Here is a 14185-nt window from a genome sequence, read left to right on the forward strand (position 1 = left end):
TACTGGAGAATTAAGAGAGGATCTCGCTACTCGAGTCTCAATCTAAACCCGGCGAGGATGGACGTCAGCGTGTCCGTTTCGCTCTTGCAAGACGAGCTCGGCTCTGCCATCGAGCACGCAGTGAAAGCGGCTGTAGACACCGTCTTGTGGGAAATCACAAGAGTTGTGGGCAGTAAATTGAACGAGTTTCAGATTGCAATGGCTGGGAAGGAGAAAGAGAATGAAAGGCTGAAGCTGAGATTGGAAATATCAGAGAGCGAGTTGAAAGCGGTGCGGGAATGCATGAGCGCTGCAGATGCGGACAGTAACCAACCTCTCAGAAACATGAACCCCGACTGGAGTGAACAAGACTGCCGCAGGAACGGGAACCAGGGACTATTACAAGGTGAAATTGATCTTGATGGTATTGCATGGTCATCCCGACTCTTTAGTGCATGTTATCGGTGACTGTAGCATGGCAGAAGTCCCGCTGCTGTAAATAGTGTGTGTGGAAATGTAAATTTTGCAGGGTCGGGTTTAAAGCTGCCCCTGACAGCAATCACAGGTGTGGCTATCCCCCAATTAGGTATTTGATGCCAACTGGGGAGTGGCCACATGTATAAAAGGAACAAAATCTTTTTTTTTTGGTTACTGTACACTTAACTCACACGCTCAATCATTGCAGCTACGAGAACAAACAGCTTTCAGAAACCGAAGTGGAAAGTCAGAGCAGACCAAAAAAGTATTCCCGTGTCGGTTGTACCCAAGTTAAATCAGCACTACAGGTACCATCAAGCAGAGCTACCTCGCTTCAAACAACCTGCTGCTTGGTATTTAAACCAGAATTGTAGACCCGAATAAGCACGATTTCTTGGTTTTGATTCTGTACTGATCAAATAAATTCCTGGATGGGACAACGAACGTGCTGCATATATGGACTTTATTGAAGAATTACCTTTGGGTAACGGAGTTTTGGGGCTGTTTCTAATTGATTTCCACAACTGTATAACTTGGCAAAGCTTTGCCTTACCCTTCTAACCAATTCAGTGGATGCAGAAGTGCAGTCTCAAAGTATGGGCAAATCCGCACCAGACAGAGAATGTCGCCAGCAAAGTTGGGAGGTGTTGCATTCTTGCCTTTTAACAAATGACAGCACTGTGTTTTAGTAAGGAAGCAAGTACCACTATTTTAGGCTTTTCTAGTGCTCTGAAATATATTAGGTGTATTTAATGTTTAAACAGTCCCGTGAAATATCTGTGAAATCCTAATTATACTCCTAACCCTAAATGGATGACTTGACCATGGGCATATGACTGGATCCATTTTTTCCCCTCTGCATTCAGTACTTGCACTTGTCTTTTTTGCTTTTTAGTGACATGCGTGTCAACAACACCAGACATCTTCGCCAGTAAAAACGGACGCACAGGCGCACGCACCGAGGAAAGCACATGACGCATCCCGCATCGTGTGACTGCAGGTTAACGTGATTGGATAGCCGCATGGATGCAATGCAGACAACTCATTCAAACAACACACCCTAAACCAGGAGAGTATGCAGTTGCACCGCGAGATAGTGCAGCAGCCACGCGTACGAAATGTCCTAATGGGAAAATAAAAACTTCACATTTTACACCTGGGTTTTCAACGTTTACTCTAAAAATCGAGACAAGTGGAGTCCCGACAGCACCTCGATCGGGACGACCCCGATTTCATAGGGGTGTCTGGTCACCCTACATAGGACAACATTCATGATTTTTATGTAATAGCCAGGTGACCACTGATCTCAAGGAGACACCTGCGGGGCTAGCCTTTGACTTCCTAGCAGTTTGGCAGCTTCCACTGTCCAGCTCCTGGGTGTAAAGAGTTTATCGCTTTGGTTGTGTTATTAGAGGACACTCACTGTTGTCCTCAGCTGTTGTGGGGTTTAAAAAGCATCTCATAAATCGTTCCACCTGAATGACCCAGTGACCTCTCTCAGTAGAAAACTGACAAGGGGCTGGCTTTGTAGAGGACCTGGCCAGTAAGTGAGAGTTATAATTTTGTACAATTTTCTTTCACACAGATCCCACAGAGAGCCGTGCTATGCCTAAATCTGAAGCACAGGAGGGGCCAAGGATAGAAGCAGTTTACACACAAGAGGAGTCCTTTGACCAGGAGTGGTGTGCAAGACTAAAGCAGGGTACAGAGCTGGCGTGTGTTAAAGATGAAGAGGTCCCTCGACTGGAATGTGTTCCTGTTAAAGAGGAATTCATAGAACAGGAATGTGTCCCCATCGCAGAGGAAGATCCTACTGAAAATAATGCCTGTACACTTGAGGAGAACAACAAGCTGGGGTCCAGCCTGTGTGATGATCGTCCACCTGAATGTGAACTGGAGTTTAGAGGTAATTATACAAAACAAGCAACATTGAGCTGACTGTTAACCTTGCAGAAACTGGTTACTAAGCCTGTAGAAGTGTGCTGACGATTGACATGTGTGGTCATTCCAGCTCAATTTAACCTAACCACTATGTGGTTGGTTTCCAAGTTGCAACATAACTGTCCTTGCTACTGTGGCATCTGTACCCACGATCATGCCTGTTTTGAATGCTGTTAGATTTTTCCCAGTTTCTGGTAGACTGTTTGCAGTTGTGCTGCTCCCACAGCTTTATAGTGGTGCTGGGATCACATGTCTCATCAGTGGGTGATGCCAAATCCAGTCGGGTTGCTAAGTGTCACCAGAAGAAACATTTCAATACAGCACTTGCATGTAAACCTGATCTTACACTTGTATTGCTTACAGTGATATTAAGAGGGGTGGAAATCAGTGAGTGGTAAATGTGAGTGATATTAAACAGAGTGTTAATAGGGTCATTCAATGGCAGAGCATGTGAGCGGAGCGGGACCATTTTGCTAGGCAGTGGAGTGGAGTGGGTAAAGTGCCTGAGCCGAGCGTGAGCACGACAAGCCTCTGCCCATTCATGAGATACAGGTCATTGAAGCTTGACCTGATTTGGACAACCACCCTACCTTTACAAGGTCATGACTTCCTCCATGAGTGACATAGAAAGCTGGTGTTGGTGTCGTTTTAAAGGTCTTAAATATGGTTATATGCTCATGATATAAAAATTAATGTGAAAGTTGAGATAAAGGGTCTAGGCTCCCATCTATCAAAAACTGGCCAAAATCCAAGGTTACGCGATTTGAGCCGTATGAGGTTAAAGGTCACAGATTCGCACAACGTTCTTGCATTTCACATCAATTTTGATCATGGTTATATAGTCTTGTTTGAGCTTTAAAACGACACCAACGCCAGCTTTCTATGTCAATCGTGGAGGAAGTCATGACGATGTAAAGGTAGGGTGGGTGTCCAAAACAGGTCAAGCTTCAATGACCTGTATCTCATGAATGGGAGGTCATTCAGGCATGCAAGTCACAGTGTAACCATTTCTTCCAAAGACAATAATATGGGCTACACTTAGGCATTTCTGCTTACTGACACCCATCATATTCTTCCTTGCATTGAATTTCAATGTGATAATGAAAGGAGGCTGGTATTAACAGGAGTGATATTAAGCAGGTTTGTCTGTATTCTCATCAGAGTTCACTCTAGGAGTTGGTCATGGTTATGAAGGGAAGCCCTGCAGAAGAGTGAATGTGTAAGAATGATTTCCAATAACCCTTGTCACTCTTCTTCTTTTTTTTTCTCTAGTTGCTAAAGGAAATATCACAGGAGGGAACCCGTTTCCCTGTGCTGGTTGTGGGAAGAGTTTCAGTTGTTTATCAAAACTTAAAATCCACCAGCGCATTCACACAGGAGAGAAACCTCACGACTGCCCTGAGTGTGGGAAGAGATTCACACAGTTACAAAATCTTAAAATCCACCAGCGTGTTCACACGGGAGAAAAACCTCATCACTGCACTGAGTGTGGGAAGAGTTTCACGCGATTTGAAAATCTTCAATCACACCAGCGTGTTCACACAGGAGAGAAACCTTATCACTGCTCTGAGTGTGGGAAGAGTTTCACGTATTTACGTTCCCTCAGAATCCATCAGCGGACTCACAAAGACAAATCTTATCAATGTAGTGAATGTTTGAAGTGCTTCAGTCACTTGTCAAACCTTAAAAGACACCATAAAATTCACACAAGAGTTCAGCTGGTTTCTGAGTCTTGAAGGACACAAGAGAATTCACAGAATTTGAGGACACCTAAACACCAGGACTAAATTTGACTAAACTGTAGAAATATTTACTGAAAATAAAATAAAAGAATGAACTTGCTTGATAAATAGTGTTGCTCTTAATCACTTCAATCACAAACTTACACTCCCGGATGGCAACTATAAACTACTACATGTTGTAGAGCATTCTCCTAAAATAGAATACTGTAGGTTATATTCAAAATAAAAACATGTTTTGTAAAAGGCAGTCAAAATGATGGCTTTGGCAGTTCTAGGTGGGTCATAAACGGACAAGCAAGTCTGGCCATGGGGAGAGAGCTTCTGAAGATGGGGTAGGATTGGGGAGTCATTGTCTTTCAGACACGCAGAGTAATTTAAATTTGTAAACCGCAAACTGTCAAAATGGCTGCCATGGCGGTTCTAGTGTTGTTAAATATAACAAGCAGCTGAATTGGTGGTGGTGGTGTTGAAATGTATTTCTAGATTACAATAAATGTTGATTGCATTTCCTCAAAGGAAAAATTGCACTGTTTGGAGGCGCAGTGGGTGATAGCACTGTGGAAGCTTGTCACAGATGAAGTCTGGCCATGGGGAGAGAGCTTCTGAAGATGGGGTAGGATTGGGGAGGATTTGATTAATTGCCTTGATATGTTACATACAAACAGAAACAATCCCAATGGTATCTATACAGTCATGGGGCAATGGGGATTCTCCAGGTGTGAATGTTTGCCAGTCCATGTTGGAGCCTGGCAGGTTCTGTTTGCGTGCTTCTTTTTGTCTCGTTGCTCTACAGTAATACACTAGCGATAGGTCAGGCTACAGCGCTTTATTTGTTCTTTTTAAAACTCTTTTCCATTTCGCGTCTGCTGCCTTCTGCTGTACCACACTTGATTTAGTCTGTTTGCTTTGCATTTGTGTTCTTCTCTGGACGTGTTTGTGGAACACCTAGATGGCTGCGAAAAGGTGCCCGAACTGCTTTACGTGGTTTTAAAAGAAAACGCTAATGTTTAGAAGAAATTGTCTTTTTTTTTTTTCCATTACAGCACTAGACATGCTGGCAGTTCCCATGTAATGTATAAGCGATAAGGCACAAGGGAGCATGGTTTGTGCTCGGTAGCGCTTAAAGCACGAGACGTTAGCAGTTTCCATGCAATTTATTATTGTGATCACCTCTTGTACTGCTTTTTTCCAAAAATGTTTCAGTATAAGTAACACTGTTTTATATGTTTATTAGGGTAATTACCTCCTTTATTAACTTAAGTGCAAAAATTGTGAGGGTCTGCACTGTGGTATATATTATAGGGTTGAGCTACCCTGTTTAAAATCGACAGTGATATAACCTTTGCTTTGGCATTCTTTGAGCACCCACTGTTACCATTTATCAAGTGATTTTGTGTAATTGAATCCTCTGTGTTACGTGTTTAAGAGATTTGTATGTATTTTGTATTAAATATGATGTTATGAAACGCTATCACACCCACTGCTTATCATCTGAAAAGGTTTAATTCATTGATTTTTTTCTGTGGGGTATGGGACACCTAAGAGAAGAATGATGGAAAGAAAGTGTGTAATACAGCTTTAATTAACAAAGCAACAGCAGCTTACAGCTGCCGCTTGATCACAGCACTGCACAAGCGCATGGGAGTGAGAAACGTTGTTGAAATCACATATGAAGAACAAATAGCTTGGAAATGAGCATCTCCTGGGGCAGGGATTCATTCTCTGTGATCTGCTGCCTCTGGTTTCTGAATTGGACCGGCTTCCTTACGAACATTCCCCCTGGATAGAACCCGCTGTGATTGTAAACTACCTGCCACTAAAAAGATGTTTATTATCCATGTAAAACTGTTTTCTTGTTAATCTGTTCCAATTGTATAACTGCAGGCTGCCTTTCTCCAGCACCTACTTCAATCAATAAAAAAAAAAAAGTGTTTCAGCTTCATTTCTGTGTAGCCTGTGTGTTATTTTGCAACCAATAAACCACAACCGGTTAACTCACTGTTTTTATGCTCAGGTCATTTTTAAAGGTTAAAGTGCCTGTGAAATCGAATCACTGATGTCTCCCTTGGCAGATAAATAACAATATTTAAATGATAGTCCACAATTGCAATATTTACTTGTTACATTTTGAAGATACCTTTCTCACTAAACCGTTTATAGGTGTCTTAAAATGAATTGCAGCTTGATTTCAGGCCTTTGAAGATGTTTAACCCTTTGTGGGCAGCCTGTTATAATTGCAAATGCATAGAACGTGGTGACGAGCGTGTTATGGTTTTTCAGATTAGCGTGAAATCCTTGAAAATCATCACGTCGATGCAGAGAATATTATCTCAATGTGCATCCCTTCTATGCTCCAATGTAGGTTGGGAAAAAAACAGGTTAAATTCAAACCAGCATCTTCATACACAAAGAGACACTTCCATTAACTTGTATCCCATTAGAGTGACAGACAGACTGGCCAGGGAGCTCCGAGGAGGGTGTAGCGCCACCATGAGATAGCACTCTGTGATGTCAGGGACACTCTGTTTATACCCAGGGGAAGTGTGTGCTGTGCATGGCAGGTGCCCCTGTAGCAGGCCTTGCTCTTTTGCTCAGCGCTGTGTGTATTTGCATGCTTTGTGTGTGCTGTATGTGGCAGGTTTTATTCAGCACCTGTAGCTCTAGCTAGCACTCTGGTGTGGTGTGATGTGAGGGCAGTCTGTTCGTACCAATGGAAAGCGTGTGCTATATATAAAGCCATCTCCAAAATGGTTAGGAAGTCATCCAGGTGAGTGTTCGGTGGAGGAGGCCAAGTCAGGGTACCTGGGGAGCTCTTTTGCACAGTGCTGCATTGTGTGTATTTGCATGCTGTGTGTGTATGGCAGGTGTTCCTAATGTTTTGGCCAGCTCTTTTGCACAGTGCTGCATTGTGTGTATTTGCATGCTGTGTGTGTATGGCAGGTGTTCCTAATGTTTTGGCCAGCTCTTTTGCACAGTGCTGCATTGTGTGTATTTGCATGCTGTGTGTGTATGGCAGGTGTTCCTAATGTGTTCCTAATGTTTTGGCCAGCTCTTTTGCACAGTGCTGCATTGTGTGTATTTGCATGCTGTGTGTGTATGGCAGGTGTTCCTAATGTTTTGGCCAGCTCTTTTGCACAGTGCTGTACATGTGTTCCTAATGTTTTGGCCAGCTCTTTTGCACAGTGCTGTATTGTGTGTATTTGCATGCTGTGTGTGTATGGCAGGTGTTCCTAATGTTTTGGCCAGCTCTTTTGCACAGTGCTGTATTGTGTGTATTTGCATGCTGTGTGTGTATGGCAGGTGTTCCTAATGTTTTGGCCAGCTCTTTTGCACAGTGCTGCATTGTGTGTATTTGCATGCTGTGTGTGTATGGCAGGTGTTCCTAATGTTTTGGCCAGCTCTTTTGCACAGTGCTGTATTGTGTGTATTTACATGCTGTGTGTGTATGGCAGGTGTTCCTAATGTTTTGGCCAGCTCTTTTGTCCACTGCTGCGAGTGTGTGCTGTGTATGGCAGGTGTTCCTATTAGAGATGGGTGAGCGCTTTTGGACAGTGCTGTATTGTGTGCATCTGCATGCTGTGTGTATGGCAGGTGTTAATATTTAGACCAGCTCTTGTCCAGTGCTGCAACAGTGTGCCGTGTATGGCAGGTGTTCCAAATGTTTTGACCGGCTCTGTTGTAATTATCACTCTGCACAACAGAAGCAGCTGCACTGTCCTCCCTAAGGAGATACTACTGGCCCTACTTCTATAACAAAATAAGTCAGCAAGAGTGACAGACATCAGGTGTCAATTTCACAAACAACCAGTTTATTATTGTGAACAATAAATGTCAGCAAACAAAATAAACAAAACAAGTACAAAAGATGGTACAGGTAAGCTGGTAAACGGAAAACAGAAGGCCAAAAAAATAACAAAAAAGGAGAAACTGGTGTAGTGTCCAGTGGGCCTCAAATCAACCCACAACACACAAAAACACAAAGGCAATGCACAGGCAGACAAAGACAAAAAGGCGAATGAAAAGATCACAAAGTGGTCTGCGATTGGAGGAGTGGATATTTGAATGGCAGCCAACGGGGAGAGAGGATGAACTGAGGGTGGTTGCAAGGAACTGTGGGAAATGAAGTTTTAACCCGGCTAGGCTACTGACCCTAATTAAAGGGACAGGTGGGTGAGACTTACACCCACATTATGTAGCATGGGAATTGCTACACTGTGTTCTGTGTATTTGCATGCTGTGTGTGTGTTCCATATATGACAGCTTGAAAAGGAAACACATCACCAGTTAGTTCCCTTTTTCTGTCATGCTCCCGTGTGTGGCTGAGACTGCCATTATTTGCATTAATTCTTTATATTTTGGCCCGCCTCGGACCAGAAAAACAGGGTGCAGTAGCTTCCCGCCACCCCTACTACCAGGTGATGTTTTATCGGTCCTACTGATAAGTACACTTTTAGTGTGGGGTCTGCTGCTGTGTCTCCATGAATACAGGAGACGGCCACCTGACCTCGAGGCCGCCACGACACAGCGCCCAGGAGAGCTGTTTGAATGAAGGTCTGCTCACACCCTGTGTCCACTAATGCATGGGTTTTCATGTTCCCTAAAACCACATCAACCACACAAGTACCCTCCTGACCCCTTTCCCCTCGCTTACCTATTTCTGGTGCCCAATTGCATGTCGCCAAATCACACTCCATTGCCACAGAGCATGACCTTGCAGAGTTTCCTGGCAGTTTCCAAGGAAAGGCGTTAGATACGGTGGTAATGCAGACACTAAATGTTAAACTTTCTGACCTGTATATAACTTTAAGATTCACCCTTCTGAGTGGAAAGTGCACAGCTTTTATTACCAGCAGATGGGAGGGCACGTGACTTAGCCAATCAAATAAACATCATATTATTAATGGTATTTTTTTTTTTAATATACAATAATTTCTTTTAATTCTGTAACCTGTCCCTGGATTGAAACAAAGGCAATTAAGTCCCGACACAGACCCACGCATCAATAGAGGTTTATTGCTTAATTCATGTTTGCCATCTCAGTCAGGGGAATCTTTTGAAAGCAACATCTCCCACGAGTATCTCTCTCTTACCAGCAAGGGTGTAAAATAACGTCTCCCTCTTTGGAATGTGTTAAAAGTGAACTTGAAACTCTGATGTCTTTGACGGGAATGTTATCCTTTTGTCTGTTTCAAAGTGTAAACAGACAGCCTGTATTCCGTCTGTGAAGGAATATTTATTATAAATGTTTTTATATATGAGAGTATTGTTTGTTAAAGGAATCTTAATTCGAAACAGTTTTTTTAATCACACTGATCTCTTCAGTGACAGGGTTTGTGTCTTGCGAGAACTTTATGTTTTTAAGGGGTCCAACCAGATTAAATCTTTCCCAACATTCAGGGTTTCACTGCCCTGTGAATTCGTTGGTGAGTTTTAAGGCTCCAAGTTCGAGTGAAACTCCTCCCACATTCACGACATTGATAAGGTTTCTCTCCTGTGTGAATTCGTTGGTGTTTTTTAAGACTTCCTAATTCAGTAAAGCACTTCCCACAATAATTACAGTGGTGCGGTTTCTCTCCTGTGTGAATTCGCTGGTGATTTTTAAGATGTTCCAATCGCGAGAACCTCTTCTCACATTCATTACAGTGGAAGCGTTTCTCTCCTGTGTGAATGCGCTGGTGCATTTTGAGCTGTGATAAACGACTGAAACTCTTTCCACAATCAGCACAGGGAAATGGAGTCCCTCCTGTGTCATTCCCTTTAGCAGCTATAGAAAAAAAAAGAGAGACAAAGGTTACTGTAAAGCATTCTTAAACAGTCACTCTTCTGCATCACCCACTCATGAGACCTGTGATTCCAGCACCACTATAAAGCTGTGGGAGCAGCACAACTGAAAACAGTCTAGCAGAAATCAGGAAAGGCAAAGATCTACAGCATTCGTAAATGATAGTGGGTGCACATCTAGCAGGTGTCACAGTTATTGACATAGTGGTTAGGTTAAACTGAGCTGCAAAATGTCAATCAAAAGCACTCGTTCAGTAATTCATTTCTGCAAGGTTAACAGAACACAAGGTTTAGAGGTTACCTCTAAATCTCAGTTCACATTCAGGTGGATGATCATCACACAGGCTGGATCCCAGCTTGTTGTTCTCCTCAAGTGCACAGACATTATTTTCAGTAGGATCTTCCTCTGCGATGGGGACACATTCCTGTTCTATGAATTCCTCTTTAATAGGAACACATTCCAGTCGAGGGACCTCTTCATCTTTAACACACGCCAGCTCTGTAACCTGCTTTAGTCTTGCACACCACTCCTGGTTAAAGGACTCCTCTAGTTTGTAAACTGCTTCTATCCTTGGCCCCTCCTGTGCTTCAGGTTTAGGTATAGCACGGCTCTCTGTGGGATCTGTGTGAAAGAAAATTGTACAAAATTAGAACTCTTACTTACAGCCAGGTTCCTCTACAAAGCCAGCCCCTTGTCAGAATCCTACTGCTAGATGGTACTGGATCAAGTTCGCCTGAGCTCACTGGGTGTTTTGGCCAGTAGATAAAAATCCTGAATTATGTCGTCTAGAGACTTCTACATTTCCAGACACTACAGGATGGTGAGCCGGGAATGAGGCTGGATCCAACGTTGCTTCTAAAGTATTTGTGGTAGAGGGGGGTGATCCTCAAATTGAAGCTGAAATAAAACATTTTAAATAACCCACATTTCCGTTATATTGTTGTGCTATTAAATAAAGTTTATACTACAACCCCTATCAACCTCCGGGTTAGGGATTGTATCAAAGCAAACCCCTCTAAATTACGTGTATGCATTACATTGGAATGTTAAAAGCATTTTCTGTAGACCTGACCCTTATACTTTTGATTACAAAAAAACAAAACAAATCTAATAATCTAACATAACAAAACCTAATCCAACAAGTGCCATATAACCGCTGTGTAAAATGTATATGGAAATGTAACAGAGGGAAAGTATATTGGTCCTGCATAACCCCCAAAAAAATGTAGTCCTAACATTTAAAATACTGTGAAAGGACTTAATTTCCTAGAATGTCTCAACAAACAGGTAAAGAGCTGATAGTTTAAGTCGAAAAGTCAACCTTTTTGTTAAACTGCACCTGTGTGGAGGTTTCAGCTCAAGTACCTCGCAGTTTTCCCTCTGCTGAATGGTACTGCAGTTGCAATAAAACTAAAAGGCAGAATAATCTGATTAAACAATTATTATTTTGTTGCCCGTTGTTTAATATATAATTTATATAACAGTTTGGGACTGATAATCTGCTGGTTAATGATGTCATAGCATACAGTAATTCATAAAATGCAGCCACGTGTGGAAATCCACCCAATGGAAATCATGCAGGTGTGTAAGTGGATGATGAGCATGCAATAAGGCTTGACAGGGTGTCTATATGTCTAATATATGGGCTCCTCAGGGCGTTGTGCGACATGAGGCAAAGCCAAGTGTCTCCAACCTCCAAGAAGTCCATATATTGGACGTATACAGACACCCCGAAGGGTCTCAAGACATTTATAATCCAGGTCAACCAGTGGATTTAAAAAAAAAAAAAAAAAAAAAAAAAGCAGAAATCATGTTCAGGGCAAAAAAGGGTTTGTTTTTTATTAAATATACTTACGCCAAAGGAGTCCCATTTATAAATCTGAACTACACATTAAGTTAAGCTGAGGAAAAGGAATTGAAACAGGCAAAAGTGAGTAAATCTTTATTTTTTTTGTTGAACTATACATTGCCAGTGAAAAGATCCACCAGGAGATGGAGCTGAGACGGCACCAAATAAATTTTATTTTCATTCCAGCAACTTTGTTAAAACGTTGTGCGTCAGGTGGGAACTAAGTAACAGTTTTGTTTTATAACAAAACAATGAGCAATAAATGCAATATGTATCATTATCAAAAACAATGTATTGTCTAATCTCAAACTTGTGCACTGTTATTACAAAACACATTCAAATCCACCAAGAGGTTTGTATCTGGCCTGCTTTCAGCACGCTTAAAATGATCAAAACTTTTAATAACATAATAACTGCATTAAACAAATCCTTTACGTTTAGGCCTACCTCAAATTATGTTTTTCTATTATTTATTATTCATAAGAACATAAGAAAGTTTACAAACGAGAGGAGGCCATTCGGCCCATCTTGCTCGTTTGGTTGTTAGTAGCTTATTGATCCCAGAATCTCATCCCAGGGTGTCAGCTTCAACAACATTACTGGGGAGTTGATTCCAGACCCTCACAATTCTCTGTGTAAAAAAGTGTCTCCTATTTTCTGTTCTGAATGCCCCTTTGTCTAATCTCCATTTGTGACCCCTGGTCCTTGTTTCTTTTTTCAGGCTGAAAAAGTCCCTTGGGTCGACACTGTCAATACCTTTTAGAATTTTGAATGCTTGAATTAGGTCGCCACGTAGTCTTCTTTGTTCAAGACTGAACAGATTCAATTCTTTTAGCCTGTCTGCATATTCCTGAGAGTCACTTTCATCGCTGTCACTTCTTAGCAGTTGATTACGCTCAAGCGTCTGCTCATCTTCCTTAGTTTCAATGGCAGTGACAGAGACCCGGCGTTCAACGGAGACCAGGCGTTTATTTACAATATTTGCCAGCAGAGCCGGCAAAGAAAATAAGCCATGACACAGCCCTTGAGGGTGTATAGTTTGTACCCTGCGCTACAGATAAACACTCTATTTTCTCCACTTATAACACCACTGTGGCGAGTCTCCAATGGTTTCCAGTCTCCAGTTGATGGAAAGCAGCTTGCAGGCTTTTCCACTCCTTCACAGTCCAAATCGGCATGTCAACTTAATAGTTTGGGTAATTTATTTATTTTTTTTGCTGGTAGTTGGTCACTCGGTTTAATACACTGTAGATACCGTACCTCTGCCTTTTGTACTGTAAACAAGACGCTATAAAATTCCTGGGTAAACAACAAGACCTGTGTGGCTGTGCGAGGGTGAAGACGTGCTTGGATCCGAGTCCTGGCAAAGAGATTGTATCACTGAATCACTGAACTTGAATCTGTGCTTTTGTAACTTCATTACTGTGAATGTTCGGATTTCGTTAGTGAGCAGATTAGCCAACTGACAGTTAGACAGGGAAACTGCATAGCTCGTAAGCGCTCCCAGAAGGATTTCCTTAAAAGTATCAAACTTAAGGCACAAAGTGCAGTGTTTAATATATACAAGCGCATTAGTGCAGTGTGTTGTGTCGGTATCAGGACCACAAACATATGAGTCACCCAGACTTAAATACCAATCACTGATCTACAGATATATTTGCAGGCAAACAGTTTAATCAAGCATGAAAACTCAACGTGCTGCTGTATACTGATATCAAAGCTCACAGATCCTTGTCCTAACCCTCTGCAGTGTGGTGTGTTAGAGTCTCAATGGGACTGTAGGTGTATTTAGTTTACTAGCCACAGTTTACCCCACATGAGACACCGCTTAACGAGGTTAGCCATTTACGTTTACTAATTAGGCTGGTTAAGGTTTGCCCATATAGTCTAGTAATTGCTAGTAGTATTGCTGCTACAATACGAATGTATCAGGTGGTGTGTACAGGGTTGAGTGCCAATCCCCCTCTTATTCTACTTACTCGATGATTAGGATACTTGTGGGAGCTTTGGACAAGATTTTAGTAGTATATATATATATATATATATATATATATATATATATATATATATATATATATATATATATATATATGTTTGTTTTTTTTTTTGTGTTTGTGGATCAGATGCACAAGCCAAGCCAGCTGTTAGGGTTAGTTTGCCAAAGTTGTCACCTTGCAGGGCTTTGAAGCCGCAGTGAATAGTTCCATCTTGCATCACATGATCGGGGTCCCCGTCATGAATAATTAGAATGCGTATATATAGATTTTTTCTTCTGCTAATTTTTTCAATTGTTCGTTCGTTTGCGACAATTCCTTTATTATCCAATTTGTTTACCAAAAAAAAGTCCACGTTCGCTACATGTTGAAGTTTCTTTGTACACTGACAGATCTGAGCTGGCCATGTTGAAATACATTT

Source organism: Polyodon spathula, chromosome 45 (assembly GCF_017654505.1).
Source record: "Polyodon spathula isolate WHYD16114869_AA chromosome 45, ASM1765450v1, whole genome shotgun sequence".
In the NCBI taxonomy this organism is placed as follows: Eukaryota; Metazoa; Chordata; class Actinopteri; order Acipenseriformes; family Polyodontidae; genus Polyodon; species Polyodon spathula.